At 39.2% G+C, this 27,439-nt stretch overlaps 1 protein-coding gene across 1 annotated transcript in view; it reads left to right on the top strand.

The window, feature by feature from the left end:
- Positions 1-8,200: 8,200 nt before the first annotated feature.
- Positions 8,201-27,439, top strand: part of sema5bb (sema domain, seven thrombospondin repeats (type 1 and type 1-like), transmembrane domain (TM) and short cytoplasmic domain, (semaphorin) 5Bb) — a 66,703-nt gene continuing 47,464 nt past the window's right edge. The window contains exons 1-2 of the mRNA XM_034298857.2: positions 8,201-8,269; positions 27,381-27,439. The gene's annotated coding sequence lies outside the window, so the exon portion shown is untranslated. The remainder of the gene's footprint in view (positions 8,270-27,380) is intronic.

Raw genomic sequence — 27,439 nt, forward strand, 5'->3', positions numbered from 1 at the left:
ATTCACACCCGAGTGTGAATTTAGTGAGTGAGGCACACTGTCAGGCTGACTACAGTATGTAGGCCATGTACATCCCCTTTAAGGAAAGTCACATGAACTTCACATGTGGTTCGCACATTTTTCATACATAGTGCTTGTGTTTTTATTTTCACATCTGATTTTCTCAAATGATTCATTTATTTTCACACGTGATCCCATATTATTCACAAGACTTCATGACATTTTTACCTCAGTGTGTTCATGTGTAATTTCAAGGCATAACATACTGTAGTGAAAGTGCACCTTCATGTTTTTTAATCAGAGATGTCTGAAACACCTTCTTAAGTCAATTTTCTGCATGCGGTGTTCAGATTATACAAATCATCTGAGTGTAGTTTGCACCTCTGAGGTTTCCAGATTTATTTATTTTTTGTAGAAGCATCTGAAACAGGGTTTTCAATAGCATCTAAACCACCGACTAATACAATAATATATGAATGAGATGATGGCGAGCAATTAAATAAACTATTTCTAATAGGAGTCTACTATATCCATCCATCCTTCCATCCATCCATTTTCTTCCACTTATCTGGGTCCGGGTCATGGAGGCAGCAGTCTAAGCAGAGATGCCCAGACCTCTCTCCCTAGCCACCTCCTCCAGCTCCTCCACAGGGATACCCAGGCACTCCTAAGCCAGACGAGAGGTATAATCTCTCTAGCTAGTCCTTGGTCTGCCCTGGGGTCTTCTCCCTGTTGGACATGCCCGAAACACTTCCCCAGGGAGGTGTCCAGGAGGCATCCTAGCCAGATGCCTGAACCTTCACAACTGGCTCCTTTCAATGCAGAGGAGCAGCAACTCTACTTTGAGCTCCCCCAGAATGTCTGAGCTAAGCCCAGACACCCTGTGAAGGAAGCTCATTTCTGCTGCGTGTGTCTGCAACCTCATTTTTTCAGTCACTACCCAAAGCTTGTGACCATAGATGAGTGTTGGGACGTAGATTGACCAGTAAATTGATATCTTTGCCTTTCAGCTCAATTCTCTCTTCACCACAACGGACTGGTACAATGTCCGCACAACTGCTGACGCTGCACCGATCCGTCTGTCAATCTACCCTCAGTTGTGAACAAGACCTGGAGATACTTAAACTCCTCTGCTTAAGGCAGTATCTCATTTCCGACCTGAAGGGAATAACCCACCCTCTTCTAGCTGAGAACCATGGCCTCAGATTTGGAGGTGCTGACCCTCATCCAGCCACTTCACACTAAGCTATAAAACTGCCCCAGAGCACACTGGCGGTCACAGACTGAAGCCAACAGGACCACATCCTCTGCAAATAACAAAGATGTGATCCTGAGGTCACCAAACCGGACCCCCTCTGCCCCTTGGCTTTGCCTAGAAATTCTGTCCATGAAAATCATGAACAGAATCTGTGACAAAGGGCAGCCCTGCCAGAACCCAGTGTGCACTGGGAACAAATCTGACTTGACGTTGGTAATACACACCAAACTCTCGCTCCGGTTATACAGGGACCTAATGGCCCCTAATAACAGGTCAGGCACCCCATACTCCTGAAGCACCCTTCACAGGATCCCACGAGGGACACAGTCATATGCCTTTTCCAAGTCCACAAAACACATGTAGACTGGTTGGGCAAACTCCCATGAGCCCTCCATTATCCTTTTAAGGGTAAAGAGCTGGTCCATTGTTCCACGGCCAGGACGGAATCCACATTGCTCCTCCTGAATCCGAGGTTGTCCGGACCCTCCTCTCCAGTACCCTGGCATAGACTTTCCCAGGGAGGCTGAGGAGTGTGAACCCCCTAAATTTGGAACACACCCTCCGATCCCCCATCTTAGAGATAGGGACCACCACCCCAGTCTGCCAATCCAGAGGTGCTGTCCCCAACCACCACGCAATGTTGAAAAGGTGTATCAGCAATGACATCCCCTCAACATCAATTGTCTTCAAGAGCTCAGGGCGAATCTCATCCACCCCAGCAGCCCTGCCATTAAAGAGCTGTTCACCTGGATCAGTGACCTCAGCCCTAGTGATGGGCAAGTCCTCCTCTGAGTCCTCTAGCTCTACTTCTTCAATAGAAGGTATGTCAATGGGATTCAGGAGGTCCTCGAAGTACCCCTTCTGCCGAGTGACTATATACCCAGTTGAGGTTAACAGTTCTCCATTGCCGCTTCCCCCTCTTGAGTCACCTGTCAGATTGCCAGAATGTCTTTGAGGCCGAACAAAGCCACTTTCCATGGAGGAGTCTAGTATATTGTGAATATGTTGTTGTATAAATAGATAAATAGTCGTAGTTGTAATTATCACATTAATCACTGCAAATTTGGTTTGATTTAAGAATACTTGATCCAGCACAGCATTTTTTTTTTTTTTTTTTTGCATTTTATATTTTTACACCATGCTCACCAGGCCTCCCAAAGTTGCGAACCTGTACGCACATGTACACTCTGCATCACCAGTCAGTATCCTATTCCTCTGCACCTCTTTCCCCTCTTTATATTGATCATTTTTTGCATTACTTATTTATATTCTGAACTAGAAGTGTGGTTTGGGACTGGACTTCCAACAAAAAGGTCACAGATACAGCATGACAAGTAGATGTAGCACATATGACTACTAATGAATAGTTTACAGCTTCTAACTTTCTTTTTTCTTATTTTTTCCCCTCTTTTTCCCCACAGGCTTCCAAGATTATGACTTTGCAGGGTTCAAGTGAATTTCTTTTCTGTGAATTTCTTTTCCTGTGTCTTTTTACATTGAAGTGTATCAGCATTTTGTCTTGGCTTGTTTTACATATATATATATATATATATATATGTCTCTCTATCTTGTCTCTGCCCCTGTCTTGTCATCGGTTTATCTCCCTACTGTGTTGTGATTGTGTTCACCTGCTTTGTGTTTAGTTTCTGATCAGTTTGTCTATTTATAATCTCCTGTATCTTTGGTTCATTGCGAAGTCTTGTTGATTGTATAATACATTTCTAAGCCATCTTAGAAAGCCGCCTTAGCCGTTCTTGCTGTTGAGTCTTAGTTGTTTCAGCATATACTTTTTTCCCTGCTTTTGACCCACATGATGAGGTAGCATCATAGCTACAGTATAATAGCAAAGTGGCAAATTTCACTCTAACAGCATATGTGCCAAAATGAGAATCAGGAAGAGCAGCAGCTTAACTCTACCTGTCCTTCTGTTTCACCGTTTTATCCCTACAGGAGACGTGTTCATAAATGGATTTACATGATCAAACAGTTTCTTAATGTGTGTGAACACAAATACTAGCAGGAAGTTCAGTGAGTGTGACCAAAGCTTCCTGAATGTTCACTGAGAGATCAACGTCTGTGTTAAGTCCGCATTTGAGTTTCCTTGCTAATCGCATATTCCCACAGTCGTATCTCTATTAATCCTTTATTCGTTCTACACTTCTTTATGACTTTATATAAAAAATATATGCGAGTTCTTGTGGAAGCATAGATCAAGAAGTTTCTTGCTTTTTAAAAGCAAGTATTTAAAGTTCTGAGGCCCTGACTGACTAAGGGTTCATGTGTATAAACATGTGCAAGCTTGTGATGTCAAGTTTGAATTATGCCTTAAACAGCCTCTCATACTGACACACCCAGCTACATGCACGCACACACTCACACACACACACACACTTGGCTGTTCTGTCTCATCTTGGTCCGTATCTCAGTCTCACACACACTGTCCTCTGGCTACAGGCATTCATCACAGCTGCTTTGCACACACAGGAGCATTAAAAGGAGTGATGGCATCCCATACTATTAATAATCTGATTCTAGGTTTCCAAAGGAAAGAAAGAAAGAAAGAAAGAAATTACAAAAATTCATGTTTGTGTCACAAGTTGAGACAGAAGACAACAGAGTAAGAAAGAATAGAGGAAAGAGATAAGAACTGAGAGACAAAAGGACAGAGAAAAGAAGAGAAGAGAGAGAAAGAGGCATGAAGACAGAGAGAGAGAGAGACAGAGAGTCAGAAGGAAAGAGAAAGGTCAGAACTTCCAGAGAGCTATGCTAGAGCCTTTAGATATCCATATTAGAGGCCAGATTTAGAGACAGAGGACACACTACTGAATCATTCAGGACTCTAATATGTACATTTATGGTTGTGTCTTTAACTAAGCACCTTATTATTGTATTATTATTATTATTATTATTATTTTAATTGCTATGCTCTATAACAATTGCTGTGCTTGGCTCCTGAGCCATGGATGACTGTAGCATCACTGGGATAGTGTTCAGGTTCTCTAACAAACTCTGGGCTCTACATCTCAGGAACAGATGTATTTATATTGAGATCATGGGACACTTTAATATCACGCATGTTGACTCCATTCAACTAATTATGTGATTACTGATTGCACCAGAACTCAATTAAAGAGTTTCACAACAATGAGAAATGTGTTATAGTAAAAAAAAAAATAGATTGATTCCCTGCTAAAGGAGAAGAGCTTAAATAGTGTGCCGTCTGTTGCCTATTTAGGGCTCTAATTAAAAGTGTTTGTTCACATAAATAAATGTAATTGTGCACAGATGTGCACAGATGTTCTGAATTTGTCGTATTTTGTATTTGTACAGTATTTTATAATGTGAGGAGGAAAGAGAAAATATCTTAGGGATGTTAGGCAGCTATTTCACCTGGAAGCCTCAGTGAAAGTTTCTCTCTCTCTCTCTCTCTCTCTCTCTCTCTCTCTCTTTCTCCCTGGCACATGTCAGATCATCAGGCAGGTTTCAGGTGTGTGAGGTCTCCCAGCCGGTTTTATTTATTCTGACTGATACGATTTTATCATGCCTAATTCTGGAGGAGTTTTGCTTTCACCGCCGCATGTCGAGCTAGTATTTATAGCTAAGCGGTTCACTGAACAAACCTGAAGTGAGGTACAATAACCACACGCCAAGCACGCGCTAAACACACACTGACGTGTTTGATGTTGGATTGGCCAGATGGAGAGCTGATGAACATATGGCCACCATTCGTGCTCTGCTCTGCTCATCTCATACTGTAAAGGAGTCTAAATACACGCACACACACATATACACACACTGTGTACAGAGCGTGATGGATGGAGGACCGCTGGTCTCTTGGATCTCAGCAGGGCGGAGTGAAGAATTCATGCATTACGCAATCACAGCATCGGGACAGCAAAACATGTGCAGAGGAAATTTTTTCAACATGGTCCCTTAACTCTTCATGCTCTAATCACTTTTCTACAGCTTCCAGATTGTGATTACAACTTATTTACAATCTGAACCCTGTGTGTGTGTGATGTTTATTGATCAGACACAGCCAGCTTTAATAAAATATTATCTCAGAGGAGATACTATGGCCTCTGTGGTGCCTCGGACTGCCTCAGAGAAAAACACACATCAACTACACCACCGACATCCAACCAATCAGGCCAAGGAGGCATACATACTCACCTGTCAATCATATTTCCTGTAAATTCAGAAAGCGTCGCCCGCTTGCACTCGTATGAAATGTTAGCCCAGGCCAGAGGTCGTCAACTGGTGGACTGCAGCCCGCAGATGCGGATCTAGCAAAGTATTTCCGGAATACTGCAGAAGTGCAGATAAATATTTGAAAAGAAAAAAAAAAAAAACTGGCTCGAGTTCAGTGACTCTTGTTTTCTAAACACAAACCAGCTCAGCTTCTGTAGCAGACACTCTGTTGTTGTTTATCCAGTTACATGCATTTATGTCAGTCATTTAGCTGAAGGCAGCTCATGAGTTCAGGAGACTACCTACAGGGCTAGAGACGCTAGATCAGAAAGGAAGGCGTTTTCACACTTTTATAGATTTTTCATTTTATTCACAGTCTCTGGTCTGATCAGTATGGAAGCCTGGAACTGCAAAGTGTGACTTATCATGTTGTTATTTTGACTTACAAAGTTGTTATTTTGACTTAGTATCTCATTATTTGGACTTACTAAAATGTTATTTTGACTTAGTATCTCATTAATTTGACCTACTAAACTGTTATTTTCACTTAGTATCTCATTAATTTGACTTACTAATTCATTATTTTCACTTAGTATCTCATTATTTTGACTTACTAATTCATTATTTTCACTTAGTATCTCATTATTTGGACTTACTAAAATGTTATTTTGATTTAGTGTCTCATTAATTTGACCTACTAAATTGTTATTTTCACTTAGTCTCTTGTTATTTTGACTTACTAATTCATTATTTTCACTTAGTATCTCATTATTTGGACTTACTAAAATGTTATTTTGACTTAGTATCTCATTAATTTGACCTACTAAATTGTTATTTTCACTTAGTATCTCATTATTTTGACTTACTAATTCATTATTTTCACTTAGTATCTCATTATTTTGACTTACTAATTCATTATTTTCACTTAGTATCTCATTAATTTGACTTACTAATTCATTATTTTCACTTAGTATCTCATTATTTTGACTTACTAATTCATTATTTTCACTTAGTATCTCATTATTTTGACTTACTAATTCATTATTTTCACTTAGTATCTCATTATTTGGACTTACTAAACTGTTATTTTCACTTAGTATCTCATTAATTTGACCTACTAAACTGTTATTTTCACTTAGTATCTCATTAATTTGACTTACTAATTCATTATTTTCACTTAGTATCTCATTATTTGGACTTACTAAAATGTTATTTTGATTTAGTGTCTCATTAATTTGACCTACTAAATTGTTATTTTCACTTAGTATCTCATTAATTTGACCTACTAAATTGTTATTTTCACTTAGTATCTCATTATTTTGACTTACTAATTCATTATTTTCACTTAGTATCTCATTATTTTGACTTACTAATTCATTATTTTCACTTAGTATCTCATTATTTTGACTTACTAATTCATTATTTTCACTTAGTATCTCATTAATTTGACTTACTAATTCATTATTTTCACTTAGTATCTCATTATTTTGACTTACTAATTCATTATTTTCACTTAGTATCTCATTATTTGGACTTACTAAAATGTTATTTTGATTTAGTGTCTCATTAATTTGACCTACTAAATTGTTATTTTCACTTAGTCTCTTGTTATTTTGACTTACTAATTCATTATTTTCACTTAGTATCTCATTATTTGGACTTACTAAAACGTTATTTTGACTTAGTATCTCATTAATTTGTCCTACTAAATTGCTATTTTCACTTAATATCTCATTATTTTGACTTACTAAAATGTTATTTTTACTTAGTATCTCGTTAATTTGACCTACTAAATTGTTATTTTTACTTAGTATCTCATTATTTGGACTTACTAAATTGCTATTTTCACTTAGTCTCTCATTATTTTGACTTACTATTTCTTTATTTTGACTTAGCATCTCGTTATTTGGACTTACTAAATTGCTATATTCCCTTAGTCTCTTGTTATTTTGACTTATAATTCATTATTTTGACTTAGTATCTCGTTATTTTGATTTACTAATTTGTTATTTTGACTTAGTATCTCGTTATTTTGACTTACTAAGTCAGAGTGAATTTTTTTTCAATTGCAATTGTCATATTTTGTTATTTTGAATGTCATTATTTTGACTCAGTATCCGTTATTTTGACTTACTGTCAAAATTGACTTAATGAGATGATCAATGTAACGAGATTCTAAGTGAAATAATGGCTTGTCGCTTCATTGTTCCTTCACTAAATATTCCACACAGATTTCACATTTAAAACTCACTGGCTGTACATAAGTGAAACTTATTCTGTTAGGTTCTAATTTCTCATTTTTATTATTCTTACAGTGATGGAGAAAAACATAATATAATGCATATAATTTCTAGGGAATCAGAAGAAGTGTGTGTGGGGGGGGGGGCATCTAAATTTTTAATACATTTCATATATTTTTCATCCATCATTCATGAAGAGGTTATTACTCAACATAACCTCCAAAAGAACTCTTGTCCAAGTGTATTTAATGACTGTAGGAAGGGACTATTACTGCACAAAGGGGTAGACATGTGTTTATTACTTGATGTGTTTAAAAAAACTGAGCAATTAAATTAAAATTAACATGCATCAAGTTTATAGAGAAAAGATTTAGCTTTGTCTTGATATGAAGCTGCAACTTAGTTGGTTAAATCAGTATTCCTGGGCCATGGGGATTTTTGTCGCCCCCCCCCCAGTGTAGCGCGGTTGGTTTGGTCCAGTTCGGAGGCGGGAGCGCGCACTGGCGTCGGGAGCGCGCGGACTTTGCAGGACTCTGTTGTGCAGGGATTGAGCAGAGCACAGGAGCAGCTCATAACACAGGTAATTTACATAATTTATATTTTATATTTTATATGATTCATGCCACTTTCTCTGAGTTAAAGGTTTACTTATAAAACTTTACCAACTTTTTTTAAAGGCTTTAATCAGGTTATATATCCACATGTGACATGGAAGTTTGAAAACTGGATTTTTATTAAAAAAATTTTTTTGCATTAATGTTTGTATGTCATATATCATGCAAAAAGTTGTTTGTGTTTGGATTATGGTGCTTATTTGTATTGCACACAGTCCTGAGTGTAGAGCATGCAGCACACACTTTGTAACGCAAGTATTACTGTTATATTATACACACACCATCCACAATATTAGGAACACCTGTACATCTATCTATACATTCCTGCCATTATCCAAACAGCCAATCATGTTGCAGCAATCATACAGATACAGGTCGATAGCTTCAGTTTTAATGTTCGTATCAAACATCATTATAAGGAAAAAAATCAGTGGTGATCTCAGTGACTTTGAGCGTGGAATTGTTGCTGGTGTCAGTTTGAGTATTTCAGAAAATCTTGAGTATTTCAGAAAAACTCTGTCTCAGGAGTTTACACAGAATCATGCACAAAACAAACTAACAAAAAAAACCCCATCCAGTTCAAGCTGACAGGAAGGCTATGGTATCTCAAATAACTACTCTTTACAGCCGTGGTGAGCAGAAAAGCATGCTTGTTAAAGAAGAAGACCACACCGGGTTCCACTCCTGTCAGTATGAGTCTGAGGCTACACTGGGCGCAGGTTCACATAAATTGGACAGTTGAAGATTGGAAAAAAAGATCAGATCAGGTGATGTTTTTACATCGGTCCAGTTTCAGTGTTCTACAGACACCTGGGATCCATCCATTTTCTTTACCGCTTATCCTACACAGGGTTGTGGGGGAGCCTAGAGCCTATCCCAGGGAACTCAAGGCAGGGGACACCTTGAACAGGGTGCCAAGGCACAATCACAAACATTCACACACTACAGACAATTTGGAAATCCCAATCAGCCTACAGTCCATGTCTTTGAACTTTGGGAGGAAACCGGAGTACCCGGAGGAAGCCCAGGGAAAACATGCTAACTCTGCACACACACACACACACACGGCAGATGTGGGATTTGAACCCCCAACCCCAGAGGTGCGAGGCACATAAACATGCTAACCACCAAGCCACCGTGTAGAGTCCTGTGAGGGACTGGCATCTCATATTCCCAAGTGTTCCCTAAAGCTCTGGACACAAGACTATCCCTGACCACACTGAAGCAAACTTGTGTGTTGAGGAAAACCTGTATGTTTTTCCCACTACGCTGCATGTTTCTACGTTTGCAGAGTCGGTATAAATGACTCTGGAATTAAATTTTGATTATATTAGATTACTGGAAGGTGTTCAGACGCAGTCACACAAACCTGTCTCTAATAGAGCTTTAGATGAGACACTAAGGCAGTGATGTACATGAGATTTAATGTTCACTTCCACTTATGGCCGCTAGGTGGCAGCAGTGAGACTTATCCTGGTACACACACATCAGTAATGTGGCTTTGATTTTAAAACATTTGACACCACTTTCCAAAAATGTCCAAGTAAATTTATTTGTTCTTTGTGGGTTTTTTTTTTTGTGTTTATTTATTTATTTATTTTTTATTATTATTATTATTATTATTATTATTATTATTATTATTATTATATTCTTTAACCATTTTTTGCAGTATGGGAGAAAAACTTTAAATTTAAATTCAAATACAATTTACGTTAAACTCCATAATTTGGTTTGCATCAATAACTTAGCACAAATGTAATAATAACAATAATGATAATAATAATAATATTATATTTTTAACATTTCTTACTTTAAGGAATTATTACACTTGGTGAAAGTAACGAAAGGATGTAATGGAGCAAAGAAAGCGATATTACGCTTTAAGGAAAGGAAGAAAGATTGAAAATCACATTTATGTCTTCATTTTATTGTATTATTCATGTTAAAATATTAAAAAACCTCAGAGGATTAATATTTAAATAATTCACATTTAATACTCGTGACTAAAATATTACAGGATGAAATGAAAGAGTGATGGAAGAAAATATAAAATTAAAAAGATATAAAATTGGATAGAGAAGTGAAAGTGAATAGAGAGAGTGAAAGAGAGTAAGGGTTTCTACCTTTATTGTGAAATTGCAACCTATAAATTAAAGTGAAAAACAGTAAGAATCATTCGTTTGTTGATTTGTGGCTGTGCTTCGAGTCGTTGTCATGCTGAAAGGTGAAATTCGTCTTCATCTTAAGTGTTTTCGCAGAAGCTTTAAGGTTTTGTGCCAAAAATTGACTGGTATTTGGAGCTATTCATGATTCCCTCCACCTTGATTAAAGCCCCAGTTCCAGCTGAAGAAAAGCAGCCCTAAAACATCATGCTGCCACCACCATGCTTCACAGTGGAGATGTGCTTTTTTTTGTAGCTTTTTGTATTATGGAATTATTATTCCTTTCGGAATTGGTCTCATAACACATTTTGCCACATGGTTTGGGCTGATTTAAGTTGAACTTGGATGTTTTTCTGTGAGAAAAGGCTTCCGTCTAGCCGCCCTACCCCATAAACCAGACATGTTGAGGAATATGAGAGATTGTTGTCACATGCAGAGAGTAATCAGTACCTGTCAGATATTCCTGCAGCTCCTTTAATGTTGCCGTAGGTCTCTTGGCAGCCTCCCTGGTAAGCTTTTGTCTTGTCCTTTTTGTACATTTTGGAGGGTTTGTCCTGTTCTTGGTGACGTCACTGTGCTGCTCCGTTTTCTCCACTTGTTGATGATGATATACAATGATTTTTTTGAAAGATTTTTGTACCCATATCCTGATTTCTTTCGACAGTGAGAACCTGTACAGGCTTTGTCAGCTCTTTGTGAACTTCAGCAATCAGATGAAACCAAGAAGATGTGGAGAAAATCCTACAGAAACAGCTGATCTTTATTCAGGGTTAATCAGAATTATTTCAATGACGACACCTGTATGATAATTACTTTTGAACCTGAGACTGAATGTGATTGGTTCATTCTGAACATAGCCACCTCCCCAATTATAAAAGGGTGTGTACACTTAAGCAACCAGGTTATTGTACTTTTTTTTTTTCTCCTGAAATGATTCTAACTGTTTTTCCACATTAATTTATAGGTTGCAATTTCACAACAAAAGCTAGAAAAGGTTCAGACATGATTTATCTTGGTTTCATTTTACATTACAAAAACCCGCCATTTTAACTCCGCCAAGGAGTATGTAGACTGTTTATATCCATTGTACAAGTTTAAAAAAAGAAAAAAAAGCAGTACAGATGAATTCTTTTAAAAGAAATAATAATATTAATGATATTTTTAGGATTTTTTTTGTTTGATCAGTTAGGGTGTATCTGAACAGGGGAATTAGACATGACATTAACACAAAGCTGATATAAAGTGTGTATGTATGTTGAGTGAGTGATGTTGCTGATGGGAACAGATCCTCCTCTGTTCACTCGGTGTGTGTGTGTGACACTTTACTCGTTATGCAGCTAAACATTCACGCCGACTTCACGGTTCTCCTCAGTACAGTAGAAATGCAGAACATTTTTTATGGACAGAGCAAAAGTGGGCGTGTCTTAACTGGCATTATGGCATGATGAGAGCTTAGCAGGTGGGTAGTTTTTTTTTCCCCGGGTTTGATCCTGAGCTCGTTTCACCGTCTGTATGGAGTTTCACTTGTACCACATGTTCTCCACCGGGTTCTCCGGTTTCCTTCAGCCTTTGGTAGGTGGATGGGCTCCTCTAAATCAGCCGTAGATGTGAATAAGAGTGTGTATGTGTGTATGCATAGAGTTGCATCTAGAATGTATTCCAGCTTCGCACCCAGTATTCCTGGGACAGACTCCGGATCCATCGTGACCCTGACCAGGATACTGAATAAAACTGAAAATAATCCTGTCGTGTGTGTGTGTGTGTGTGTGTGTGTGTGTGCGACCTGCTCATTCCAACAGTGATAAATATTGACATTCAAGAGTTTGAGCTGGAAGTCAGGTGACGTAGGAAGTTAGTGGGAAATGATAGTTTATGTGTTCACATGACTCACTGGACACAATTAGGAAAAGTATTGGAGTAAATTTAGAAATAATTCCCGATGCTTCCACCCCTTAATCCTTTAAGGAATGTCATTAATGTCCGTTATGTGAGAAGCTAAAAATGTACATTTCGGGAACAAAGATTCCATCTCCAAAAAAAAAAACCCTCAAAAGCTTAACACATAATAAAGTGTTTAAAAGGAAGAAAGAGGAGAGAAGAGAAGAGAAAAGAAGTGAAGAAATGAGAAGAGAAAGGAAGCAAAGAAAAGAGAATGGAAGAGAAGAAAAGAGAAAGGAAGATAAGAGAAAAGAAAGAAGGAAAGGGCAAGAAAGAGAAGAGAAAGAAACAGAAGAGAAGAAAAAGGAAGAGAAGAGAAGGAAAGAAAAAGGAGGAGATGCAAAGAGAAAAGAAGTGAAGAGAAGAGAAGGAAAAGGACAAGAAGAAAAGAAAAGAAAAGAGAGGAGAACAAACCAGAAGAGAAAGGAAGAGAAGAGAAGAAAAAGGAAGAGAAAGGATGAGAAGAGATGAAAAAGGGAAAAAAGAGAAAGGAAGATAAGAGAGGACAAAGAAAGAGAAGAGAAGGAAAGAGAAGCGAAGAAAAAGTAAGAGAAGAGAAAGAAAGAGCAAGAAAGAGAAGAAAACAGAAGAGAAGAGGAGAAAAAGGAAGAGAAGCAAAGAGAAAAGAAGCGATGAAAAGAGAAGAGAAAGGAAGAGAAGAAAAAGGAAGAAAAGAGAAAGGAAGAGAAGAGAAAGAGAAGAGAAAGGAAGTGTGAACCAAAGAAAAAAAGACCGGATGAAGAAAACAATAAGAAAGGGAGAGGAAGAATAATAGAAGGGAAGAGAGAGTATAGGAGAAAGCGATTAAAAAGGAAAAGAAAAATGAAAGGAGAGAAAAAAGAGAACAAAAACGTTGTTTACCTGCTGTAAGCCCCGCCCCTTCAGTTTTGTAGCACATGATTGGACAGTGAAATATGCACGTTTCAACATTTTCTATTAGATGATGTAGATGCAATTTATTTAAAAAAATCCAGAGTGTCACTTCTGTCCGTTATTTCTCTGTTAAGCCCCGCCCTTATGTGTCTTAGTGCATGATGGGACAGACCAGTGCGGGAAGCATCCATCGCTCCGTACTCGTTTATTCAATAAATACAGATCTTTATCAGTCTTTTTACTTTTAAGACACGTTCATATTTGTCAGTGCATACACAGGATGGATTTATTTTTTTATTTTTTTTTATCACTGATTCTGCTCTGAAAAGATGCAGGAAATGTCCATTTCTATTGCTAAATGCTGACACATTCAATCACACACACACACACACACACGCACACACACACACACACACACACACGCACACACCTCCCATCTGCAGGATGTTGTAACATTTATTCATCGAGACATTAGCACAAAAATCAGTCATGCTAATCTTTCCAGAATGCTATCTGCTAGCCAGAAGTCATGTCACGCTTCACACTTATCCAACTGACGTAGCCTGGGCCTAATATTGCCCCGAGTGCAAAATTCATCTCATGGGGTCATGAATATTTACACAGCGAGAGTGTGTCCTGTTTCAGCGTGTTGCTGGCGCTGCTTTTCATGTGCTAATCAGACGCTACAGAGCTCGTTCAGAACTGGAGGTGGTGCAGTTATAATAAACTCAGTGTTAAACATGGGATTGGTTCTAAAAAAAGAAAACAATGAGGTGCTGCTTTCTCTGAAAAAAAAAGGTCGGAAAGTTCAGATTCAGTAAACTTTGTTGGCTTTGTTAGCTTCGGAGGCTGCTGAGTTAGCAAAAGGGTTTAGCATTTAGTAGTTGAGTTAATGGAGATTGACTCTACATTCACGCTAGCATGTCACTCCTGTCGCTTGTAATTTTATTGTTTAAAGTGTATTTATGTTTGAGTTACAAGTCATGTTATAGGCATCGTACTAGCTTTCCTGGCAGATTAGCAAAGCGAGATAACTGTCCTAGCTACGTATACTCATCAGAGGCAACAACGAGGAACTAGCTACTTCATTGCATGCTTTATTTTTCTTTTTATAGACATTTAAGGAGAGCTTTGTGTATGACAGGACAAGATAAACCATGGTTATGTTTTTTCCACACTGGGTCCCTGGAGGACTAGTGGCTAGGCCACAGCGCTTTCACCGTTTTCAAGTCTCGGCCAGGGAACCGACCCCAGCTACTGTGGTTGTACGTGACAGTGCGCTCCCAGCGCCGGTCCCAGGCCCGGATAAAGTTGGGGAGTGTTGCGTCAGGAAGGACGTAAAAACCCTGCCAAATCAAATATGCGGATGATACCGATGATCCGCTGTGGCGACCCATAACGGGACCAAAAGCAACAACAACAACAATGTATGTTTTCTTTCACACTAAATGGGAACTAATTGCAGGTAGGAACTAAAGTTGTGAGCGGGGAAGTGAAGAAACGTCGGACCATAGGATTGGAGGATTGGTCTGAGGTTGTCTAAAAAAAGTAAAGAATATAGTAAAATATGTTTTACTTCACATGACAACAAATATAAGATGTTCAGTTAATCACGTAATCGTCAATATTTTTTATTTCTTACTAGTACAAATTTAGTTTAAGCCGTTATCTCAGAGCAAGTGTATTACGTAGCTGAAAACAAAACCCAGTTCGGAAACCTGCCTTCAGGTCCCGAATGTTTGTTTGTATTTGGATTTGCCTCTTGTCAGTCATCTTATAGACACGCCCCTAACGCCTCTTCACATCTTGAATGTCTGAATGCACTTGGAAGTGATGTCATGAAAGTCCTTGTTAATGGTAACTCTAGTTAGCATGCTAAATCTAGTTGAACCACTATAAGTTTGGAGGGCGGAGCTTTGTGTATGTGGGTGAAAATGAGGGCGGGCTCAATGAGGGGAAAAAATCTCCACTCTCCACCCATTTAACTGTTAGAGACCTTTTTTTTTGTTAAACAAATCTTACCTACTGCACCTTTAAACAATAAGAAATAATTTAAATAAAATATTACACAATAACAGATGGTACAATGAGAACAATGGGTTCGCGTATTCCCCCACTCAACCATGTAACATTTCCTATTTGTTATGAGTTCATGTCATGGGTTTTGTTTATGTCACGGCCATTTATTTTTATCTTGTGTCTGCCCTGTCTTCTCATTGGTTAATTCCCCTAATGTGTGCACCTGTCCTGAGTTCACTCCTTGATTAGTTTGGTTATTTATAGCTTGTGGTTTGTGTTCCTCCTCGCGAAGTCTTACCATGCTGTTTTTCTTATGTGCTGAGCCTGGTTTCTGGTTCTCGCCTTTTGTTTGTGTGTTGATTAGGGATTAATCTGGTTTGTTGCTGTCTGCTTGGGTTCTGACCCCCTCAATGAACTCTGACAATGATTTTCGGATTAGCTGTAATAAATACCATGCTGAGTTTTTACGCGCCTGCCTTCATGAGCCGTACATTACACGGTGACAGGATCAGCAGGTCACCACAGAAAAAAATACAGGAAAAAAAACGTTATATGAACAAAATATTGGTCTGGCTTCTTAGTTTCTAGCTTTACTTCTGTTTTAAACTTGCTGCACTCACTGAAATTGTTGAAGCTATGCTTATTAGGATGACAAAATATTAGAAATAATACAAATTGGGTATGTTTTACTGTATTATTACAATATAATCATAGCAGTGTATACAGCAGTAGCTATATAGACACAGTATAATCTGCTAATACTGTAAATATTTTCCCAGAATTCCACACAGACTGCTGTATCTAACTACGAAGCACAGTATTTTCTTGTAGAAATTCCAGTGGAGGTCTGTTCTCAATGCAGTCATGAACCATGAATTTTTTTCCCCCAACACTGCCTCTTACTGTAACGTCGTACATCATCGCTTAGAAGGGAATGCAAAACTAACACATTTTCTTTCTTTTTTTTTTAGGGAAAAGTGTGTGTGAAGGATTTGAGAGCATGACTAATGTTTTGGTGGTAATGGTGGGTAAGGGACAAATCAATCCCAGATCTATTAGGGAAGCTGGCTGGTACATTTATACCTCTCTGGGTGCAGGCCATGTATATTCATCATTAATCAGTTCCATAGCCAGGCCGTGTTTACAGATCATTAATTCAGCGTCCGCTGGAAAGCACCTTCAAACCATCATCATCATCATCATCCACTCAGGGCTGAATTTGGCTGCGTAGACTGCTAACATATTGCTATATTGCTATATTTAGCTTTTAAATGTGCAGCATTGTAGGAGATCTAATACAAGAAGTTCTGGCTCACTTTACAGTAATTTATTTAACAAAATCATATTCACTGTTTTCTAAATTTTTTTACAGCAATAGTTTCTCTTGATCACTCAGATCCAGCCAACAAGTGATCATTTAATTTCTATGTACATGCACGATACGGAGCTGTGATTTCAGAAACAGCAGCAACTGACAAAGCAGCAGCACGACAAGCGACATTTAAATAAAGATTTCCTCAATTTTATGCAAATTAAGTATTTAATTTAAAAGAGACTAAACCCGAACAATTGGCTCGAATGATTCCTCGGACTAATACTATGGCGCATGTGGTCTATGAAGCATGTAACGCAAGTCAAACAACCAATTTTTACACAGATTAGTGCATTAGTTTATGAGTGTTTAACTAGATAGCTTTAGAAGCTACGTAGTATAGCTACTATCATTTCTTATCTGAACCAATAAAAACGACTGTCGCTTGCAAGTGTGAATGCAGGGTAAATGATCACATGGTGCCGTCAAGTTGCACGATTCAACAATATGTTGATTCTTGTTGGTTTTTCAGGTTTGTTTCAGATTTTTTTTTTCCCGGTGTGACAAGCAAAAGTAAAAAAATAAAGTAAGGGAAAAGTCTGGTGTGAGGCGCTAAATAGCACGTCCTCCATTTTCTTCCGACCAAAGACATTTCCATTGGCTCACGTGACCGAGGTTTGCAAAAATTCACCTAGATAAAGTCAACATGAAAAGTACCAGAAGCAAGTACGCATATTTCCCAACACATGTCCTTTCCCTTTCAGTGAAATGGCTTTTGCGTAGGGGTGGGAGGAATAATCGTTCATATGATGCTTCATAGGACAAGTGGTAGTTTCTTAAAAGATTCTGCATCGATTCAAGAAACTTAAGAATTGATTATTCAAAGCACAATTCTCAACAGACTTTTAAACTTTTTTAATGTAGCGCTACACAGCTTCTGGAAGTTGTGTTTACTTTCAAAATAAAAGAAAGCAAGAAGTCAAACCAACACTCTATTTTTTTTTTAAAGCTGACCTTTGGGAACAAAAGAGCTTTGCAATTTGTAACTCTGTTATGCCATGATTACATGCGTGATTTTGAACACCACCACTATGACAAATCACATCAGACGTTTCCTCCCAGAGCTCGTGTTAGCAATAAAAATGGTCATGGCAAAACAGGGAACCTTTCAACACGCACCAAACTCTGATAGGGCAAAACTAATATGGATTACTAAATCTAGCATAACTTTTTTTTTGCTAAAGGTCTATGCTCTTACTCAGTTGTAGCAAACTAAGACTTTTGTTTTCTCCTACTGCAATATCCCATCCCGGCATTTCTTCACAGACATGGCTATACCGAAGCTGTACAGCAACACATAAGCCCGAGTAATGGAGATGTATCAGAAATCATTTTAGAATCAAATTGTAACCCGCTGAATAGGAAACGAATCGAATCATGAGGCAAGCGAGCATTCCCATCCCCACTTTTCTGCTGGGTGAATTTGTTTTGGTCTGATTGCTACTTTAGCTGAGAATAAACATAGTGTCTCCTGTAGCAAGGGGTCAAAAATGATGCTAATATGGAGTAAGGAGCCATTTTAGACACTGGTGGTCATGGCTACAGAGCCAATCTGTCTAACTTCACTGATCACTTTACGGTCAGTAGCACAGTAGCCGCTCTGTGTGTGTGTGTGTGTGTGTTTGTGTGTGTGTGTGAGAGAGAGAGAGAGAGAGAGACCCATTTAGGGTCTGTGGTCAGGAAGTGGAGAAGCTTATTAATTTTTATGGTGTTTTGGTTTCGGAAAAGGTCAAATCTGCCTAGGGGTGAGTAGGGGCACAATTGACCTGTCCATAACATTAACTCTATCTCGGAGGCCACGCCCACATCACTATGACTGACAAGCTTCAAAGCCACGCCTCCTTCACAGGGTCAATCTGTGTAGCTGTAATAGTAACAGTGATTACCTATGTATGAAGAGCTATGGAAAAGAGGGCGTGTGTGTATGACTGATAGTGCTGAGTAAATGTTGTTACAGTAAATTGTGTATATGTGTGTGTGTGTAGAGAGAGAGAGAGAGGGGTGGTGTGTGAGGAACAGGGTGAGTATTGAGTGAAGGGGAAACCCTTATGAATAAACACATGGACAAGTTTTTCCATGGCATATGTTGAAGCTGTGTGTGTGTGTGTGTGTGTGTGTGTTTCCGTGGTTTGGCATAGCTGCCCATCTGTGTGTATTGTAGCACATTAATTTGCACATCCTCTCTTCCTCCTCGTAGTGTATGTGTTGTGTGTGTGTGTGTGTAAGCTTGTGTGTATTTCTTTTATCAAATGAACCCAAAACCTTTTAGCGACATGATCAAAGCAAGTTATAATGAACACGCATGCCATGTGGTGACCGTGCTAATTCATATGGACCACCTATACATAATGACATGATTTTCTCTCCTTCTAGTAACATTCAGTAAGTGTCATTATCACGCTTCTCACTCACTCACTTTTAGTAAGCGCTTTATCCTGATTGGGTTTGGGGTGGATCCCGGGAATACTGGGTGTGAGATGGGAATACACACTTGGATGGGATGCCAGTCCATTACAAAGCACATGTGTCAGTATTTTGTGTGTTTATAATTTACACACCAATTAGAATAAGATGATAAAGTTAGCTCCATCAGCCACAGTTGATTCTGGGAGGCGGGGCTTCATGTACATTGAGAAGTAAACAAATCATTATAGAGTCGTAGGTCACCTTTGAACCTTGGAAATTCATCAATGATTAATCTTCAGTAACCACTTTAGTGGATCCAGAACCTATAATCAAATCAGACACCAGACCATCACAGGACTCCATGCAGGCACACATTCCCGCCTTTGGGCAATTTAGTGTAGCCAATCCACCAATTGGCAAGTTTTAGGAGGTGGGACGAAATTGGAGAACTTGGTAAAAACTCATACACAGACAGCTCAGGATTGGAACCACTAGACCCTGAAGCTGTGAGATGGCAACGCTGCTTGCTGTACCAACTTGTAACCACTAGAGCCTAAATACTACCCAATGCACCTTACTATATCCTCACTGGTAGTCAATCAGCTGAGACATTTTTAATATGTCAGGCTTGAAAAAAGACCAAAAAAGACACTAAACAGTACTTTTCTTTGCCACTGAGGTGGTACCCTATAGCATACACCTTTTTTTTAACATGTAGACTGTATCTTTTACCTGGGTCCATGGAGGACTAGTGGTTAGTCCTTGGCGCGCTAACTGCCACGGTCTGGGTTCGATTCCCAGCCAGGGAGCTGACCCCAGCCACGGTGCACCCCCAAGCCCAGATAAAATTAGGGAGCGCTGTGACAAGAAGGGTATCTGGTGTAAAAACTGTACCAAATCAAATATGCGGACCAATGATCAGCTGTGACGATCCCTAAAAGGAGCAGCTGAAAGAAGAAGAAGAAGAACAACAGACTGTATCTTTTACCTAGAAAGGTGTATGTAGGATACCTTTAAATGGTAATTAGAGTCCAACTTTGTACCTTAATTAGAGTCCAACTTTGTACCTTAAATGATTCCAAAACATACACACTATCCACAGTTCCATGCAAAAGATATGGTTGGTTTCCTCATCGTGGTTGGTTACCTCACTGTTTCCCTATTGTGAACTCTTGTGAGCAATACGAAAAGACAGCAAGAACGTAAACAAGACAAATCGTAATACCCTCAAGGAGTGGTGTGGCTGTAAGTCATCACCGAATTTGGTTTAAAAGAACAGCATGTGGTTAACAAGCAGTAATACAAAGTGGTAAGGAAACACTCCAACTTTTATTTTAATTTACAAAGTAATTATACGTACTCATATCAAGCTATTTTGCTAGAATGTGCCTGTAAATCTCTCTCATTTGCTATAAAGTTACACCCATCGCCCTTCACCCTCGCCACCCACGCGTCTCTGAGATGCTAGGTCTGAAGCGTGTCGTCGACCGTTCCTGAGGAAGATGAATTATGCCGTGACTTAGGGCTGGAAAGGTTAGCGAAATGCCATAATGCCAGACTGCTCCTGTCCTGCGCTTCACTGCATCTATGTCGTATTTTAATGATGCATGCTGAGGGATGTAAGCGTGTAATTGCCATCATGTTTATGCTGCCTGCTGGGTCAGCCTGGCCATCTCGCTCATGTTTTTCTCCCTGTCAGGCATTTTCAGATGAAGACTGGCATCTCATTCTGTTGCTCGGACATGGACTAAGTGACACTGGGGCATGGCTTTTAGTGAAACTGGAACCTTGATTTCACACTGAGATTCAATTTATTATAGAAGCAGTATGTGCAATATTTTTACTTTGGATGACAGAACAGTTTATGTCTCAGACACATACAGTTACTTCTTACTTATGCCTGCTAAAACCAGGCAATAACAGTTAAATTTATCTTTATTTTGGTTTCCGGTGTACATCTTGCCCACTTTTTGTGACTAAAGGCTGAAGAGGAGAAATATTTCTTAAAATGAACTCCTTCTATTTAGTCCTTTTGTTTTTTCCATTCTTTTTGTAGCTCAAGTTAAAAAAATGGAGCTAACTAGCTACTTGCTAGGATAAGAGGTTTGCTAGCTAGCTAGTTAGCTTACAATGTTTGAGGCAATGAAAAAGACTGAAGAGAAGAAATGTACAAAAATGCTAACTAATTATATTTAGTTATTGTGTGGGTTTGTTTCATTTTTGTGGTAAGTAAAAATGCTGGCAGCTAACTAGCTAGGATAAGAAATGTTCATTCACATTGCTAGCTAGATACCCACTAATTTACTAACTAGCTAGTAAAGTCTTTTATATGGCTAGTGACACTGGAAATACAGCATACCCAAGAAGAATGTCAACATTTTCCTGAAACAATGGTTGCTTAAATACTATGCTAAGGTTCTATATGGCTAAAATGACGATGTAAGTTTACTTAAGCCACTAACTGAACTTATATTGAGAAACATCAACGTTACATCACAACCGTAGAAAAATTTCGACTTCCAAAGTATTGAAAGCTACAATAAGCTCCACCCAAAGGATGTGGCACATCTGATATATTTTGTACACTTTTCTGGACACAACCTTCAGAATGTTGAAGGTTGAAACCTGATTGGCCCCTCGGGTCTTCCGTGTACACACACTTCTGTGTGCTGGTTTCAAGCAGGAAAATTTTGAACGCTGAGCCTTTCCGAGCAAGATGCATTCACTGGAGACATTTCATCCTTCAAGAGTTGTGTAAGAAGTACTTAGTGGTGAGAGAACAAGTTATTCTTCATGTTTGCCAACAGTCAGCAGGAAAAGGTCTGAGGTTGATCATCTGCTACATCTGTTAAGTTGCCTCTTCCTGTCAAAGTAGGCGGCTCTTGGCCATGTTTATTAATGAAACATACCAGCAAATATACCAGACTCTCTGGAGGTCTGGCTTGCGAGACAAATGTGAAATCTTCTTGGAAACACTATTTGAGTGCAACACGCAATATTAGACCATATTTGGTCATTTGGTTAAGCACTGCTCCATACTTAGCAAGCTAACACATTCTCAAAGTCAAAGTCACATTTTTCTGAAATCAGGTGCAGAAAATACTGAAAATGTAGTTTTATCCAAAAAAGGGGCGGGGTTAAAGAATCCTAAATTAGGATGTCCGCCCCAAGAAATGTTCAGAAACGGTTTGATGAGTCTGGTTATGTGCCAAAAATGTTTTGCAAATCAAACTAAGCCCTTGGCATAATTGTGGCAGCTCATTATAAACTGTATTGTTGTGGGACCACTAGCAATCTATTTATGCTAATCAGTGTAAAACAATCTTACTGCCAAAATTAGAGTCCCACACGCTGCACTGGAGAAATGCTCTCATTAGCTCTGTGTAGCAGTGACACATTCAGAGATTTTGGTCCAGAATGCCTGACGCTGTCAAAACTTTGTTGTGTTCTGTCTTTGGTTGTAAAAGGCAAAAATATGGGCAGCTGATGTCCATTTTTATGCCTAAAATTATCCATTTTGAGACATGCATCCACAAACATGGGAAATTATTAATCGAAACTTAATGGATTCTAATCTTGGTGGATTTAATTTGATCCAACTTAATGAATTAGTCTTCTCACCTCTTACACATGTTGGACCACATGTTAACCATATGGAGCTAACTATAGACTATAGTCCTATAGACTCTATAGGCAATAGACTCCTCTCTACTGTCCCAGTGAGTGGATTTTTATAGCTTTGAGTTGACGTTCCTTTATTAACATTGCGAGTCTTATTAGTTATCTCTATTTTTGTCTACAAACCTGGTCTGCGTTGCTGCTCACCATGCCTCACCATGCCCTCAGTCTTAGATCAAGATCAGGAAGGAGGCCAGTGGAAGACAGCATTCAGTACCATTTCTGGCATTATGAATATATAGTTATGCTATATGGCAGGGTAAATGCCTCCTTAGTGGTCCTTAGTGTGTGTATATATATATATATATATATATATATATATATATATATATACTATATTACCAAAAGTATTTGGTCACCTGCCTTGGCTCACATATGAACTTAAGTGCCATCCCATTCCTAACCCATAGGGTTCAATATGATGTCGGTCCACCTTTTGCAGCTATTACAGCTTCAACTCTTCTGGGAAGGCTGTCCACAAGGTTGAGGAGTGTGTTTATAGGAATTTTTGACCATTGTTCCAAAAGCGCATTGGTGAGGTCACACACTGATGTTGGTCGAGAAGACCTGGCTCTCAGTCTCTGCTCTAATTCATCCCAAAGGTGTTCTATCGGGTTCAGGTCAGGACTCTGTGCAGGGCAGTCAAGTTCATCCACAGCAGACTCTGTCATCCATGTCTTTATGGACCTTGCTTTGTGCACTGGTGCACAGTCATGTTGGAAGAGGAAGGGGCCCGCTCCAAACTGTGGAATTGTCCAAAATGTTTTGGTATCCTGAAGCATTCAAAGTTCCTTTCACTGGAACTAAGGGGCCAAGCCCAACTCCTGAAAAACAACCCCACACCATAATTCCTCCTCCACCAAATTTCACACTCGGCACAATGCAGTCCGAAATGTACCGTTCTCCTGGCAACCTCCAAACCCAGACTCGTCCATCAGATTGCCAGATGGAAAAGCGTGATTCATCACTCCAGAGAACGCGTCTCCACTGCTCTAGAGTCCAGTGGCGGCGTGCTTTACACCACTGCATCCGACGCTTTGCATTGCACTTGGTGATGTGTGGCTTGGATGCAGCTGCTCGGCCATGGAAACCCATTCCATGAAGCTCTCTGCGTACTGTACTTGGGCTAATCTGAAGGTCACATGAAGTTTGGAGCTCTGTAGCAATTGACTGTGAAGAAAGTCGACGACCTCTTTGCACTATGCGCTTCAGCATCCGCTGACCCCTCTCCGTCAGTTTACGTGGCCTACCACTTCGTGGCTGAGTTGCTGTTGTTCCCAAACTCTTCCATTTTGTTATGATAAAGCTGACAGTTGACTGTGGAATATTTGGGAGCGAGGAAATTTCACGACTGGATTTGTTGCACAAGTGGCATCCTATGACAGTTCCACGCTGGAATTCACTGAGCTCCTGAGAGCGGCCCATTCTTTCACAAATGTTTGTAAAAACAGTCTGCATGCCTAAGTGCTTGACTTTATACACCTGTGGCCAGGCCAAGTGATTAGGACACCTGATTCTGATCATTTGGATGGGTGACCAAATACTTTTGGTAATATAGTGTATATATATATATATATATATACATGCAGTCAGATATGAAGCTCTTAGGACAAAGGAACACCATATTCACTAACATGAATGATGCTTATACAGCGATGCATTTACAGCATTTGTTCATTCATCCTTAGTAACTGCCTGGTCAAGTTTGCAATGGCTTAAATTGAGCTACTAGTTTGTCTAGATTTTGGGAAATAGAACCAACTAAATTTGTTAGAAAGTGTTGCAGGTAGATCTAAATAAAAAAAATAATAACTGGGTTAATATAAACAGACCTAAACAGATACAGAATCAGACATTGGCATTATGTTACACTCTTACCATGTAGTTGTTTTAGTCAGCTTTTCAATAGCTTGGAGGAAAAATCGATGATGAAACATGAACACAGGAGTTTGTAGGATGATCGTCCCTTGTCTCGCTACATCTTTCATGCTCATGTCTTTTCCAGCTTGAGAGCAGACCATCGCTTCTGTCATTCTCTCTCCTCTCTGTCTGAAGGGGAAAGACTTCCTCCTGTTGTTTTTTTTTACCTTTGTAGTGCCTCAGGGCTGTTTGGTTGCAGGATAAGATAAAGTATGATGCTATGAGAAAATCTGAAATCGTTTTAAGATTTGTTATTAAGATTCCCAGTGTCAGGTAGCTACACGGGCTATGTGTAATCTGGATTATGTGATCTAAGTAGATTATATTTAAAGATAACACATTACAGTTCTTTTCTATGGTATACCATATTCTATTTTTTTTTTTTTTACATTTTTACAATTACTGACTGATTTCCCTTCTCTGTACATCTCATAAATCTGATGTGTGAGACACGGGAGTGTTTTTTGAGACAGTGGGTGAGCTGTGCTGAGTGAAGTTCACCTCTGTGTGAATGTTCCACATGCTCGCCGGTGTTTTTCGCAGTTCTTAAAACAAACCTGTTTACTCTGCCAAAATACGTTTCTTTCCACATTTCCAGACGTGTCAGAGCTGCCATGTGATCCTTACCCAAAGAGTCCTGTGTTCCTCGAGGCTCTCTGATTGACAGCTAGCAGCTCTGTTCACTGAGAATAACTGCACAAATATTTCTGTATGTCTCACACACAGACACACACACACACACACACACACACACACACTGAAAATGGTACCATGTTCCCTTAAACTTAGCTAGAGGTTGTAAAAGAATGGAGAGAGTAACATGGAAGGTAGTTTATTGATTTTATTTGATCATTTTATTTGTGATATCTATTCATATTATTATTTTATTTTATTATTTTATATATATTTAATTTAATAAAATTTTGTTTTTATATTATATATTATTATATATTTTATTACTCTTCTTCTTCATATGCCTTTAATCTGATTTTTAAAAAGTTACACTCTAATTAAAAAAAAATTGTCATAATAATCATGTCATAATAAATACAGTTAAATTGAACATTAAAAAAGTTCCGTCATGAATAGACAGCACTTTTGATGAAAGGCTTGACAATTAATTTGTGTTTTATGTGCAAATCCTATTACTTTATGCTTTTATGTTATCTTTGCCTTGGGTGTGTGTTCATATCAACACTAATTTTATATTCAAATGGGTTACTGTGTGAACAAATTCATTTTATTACTGAATTACATACAAAATACAGTCTTTTTTTTCCTTTTACATGAGGAGCTAGGAAGCACGGAGGGTGCTGACTGAGGGATTGTCCTATCAGGGCACCGTGCACACACACTTTCACATCCTACAGGCAGTTTAGTCTAGCCAAGTCACCTACTGGAATGTTTTTGGGATGTGGGAGGAAACTGGAGAACCCGGAAGAAACCCGTACAGACATGGGGAGAAAGCAGTGCTGGTTCTGATCCTCATGCTCAGTGTCTGGTCTCAGGTCTCTGTGTCTGAGCGTTGGTTAGTTTAAAGCTGTTACAGCTGTAGTTTGAATGTATTACAGTGTGTGTGTGTGTGTGTGTGTGTGTATGTATTAACACATTATTTTCTCACATTATGTTTAAATGAGTAGTAGCAGTTGAGAGAATCAAAGAATTTATAAGTGAATGAATGACAGGCGTGTGTGTGTGTGTGTGAGAGAGAGAGAGAGAAAGAAAGAAACAAGGTCAGCCAAGGATTTCAGTTGTACTTCTAGCTAATGAGCAAGCAAAGGTCTCACTCACTGAGAACACACTTACACACACACACACACACACACACACACACACACACACATACTTATTGTCACTGGCAACAGTGTCTCAAACAATCACAGGAATTTTAACCCCTTCGATGCCAAAACTGTAAGTGTTTTTAGTTCACTGGTGAAGGAGGCGTGGCCTCTGTGTATGTTCTGTCGTTTTAAGAGAAAAGGGTGTGGCCTCTTTGCAAGTTCTGTCAGTTCAAGAGAAGGAGGCATGGCCTCTTTGCAAGTTCTGTCAGTTCAAGAAAGGAGGCGTGGCCTCTGTGCATGATCTGTCAGTTCAAGAGAAGGAGGCGTGGCCTCTGTGAGTGTTCTCTCAGTTTAAGAGAAGGAGGCGTGGCCTCTGTGCAAGTCCTGTCAGTTCAAAAGAAGGAGGCGTGGCCTCTGTGCATATCCTGTCGGTTTAAGAGAAGGAGGCGTGGCCTCTGTGCATGTCCTGTCAGTTTAAGAGAAGGAGGTGTGGCCTCTGTGCATGTCCTGTCAGTTTAAGAGAAGGAGGCGTGGCCTCTGTGCATGTCCTGTCAGATTAAGAGAAGGAGGTGTGGCCTCTTTGCTGCTTTCAATTGTTTAAAGAAACAATAAAACATAAAAATTGTTTATACATTAAGAGGAGCATCATATAATCTCAAAAAGAGACATATATTTTTTGCACATTACACACACACACACACACACACACACACACACACACACACACACACTGCCCTTGTGTGTTGATTAACAAACCCCCCTGGCCCCCTGACCCCCCTACACACTAAAAAAGTTAACATTTTGTCTTTTATGAGACTTACTGCTTCAGTGAACACACACACACACACACACACACCAGGCAGAGTGAAATATCAGCATCTCTCTCTCTCTCTCTCTCTCTCTCTCTCTCTCTCCCTCTCCCCCACAGAGGTGTTGATGTGTGCTGGACGCTGTCCACTGGAACGAGTCCATGCTGACGCTCGGCTG

Source organism: Pangasianodon hypophthalmus, chromosome 2 (assembly GCF_027358585.1).
Source record: "Pangasianodon hypophthalmus isolate fPanHyp1 chromosome 2, fPanHyp1.pri, whole genome shotgun sequence".
Lineage (NCBI taxonomy): Eukaryota > Metazoa > Chordata > Actinopteri > Siluriformes > Pangasiidae > Pangasianodon > Pangasianodon hypophthalmus.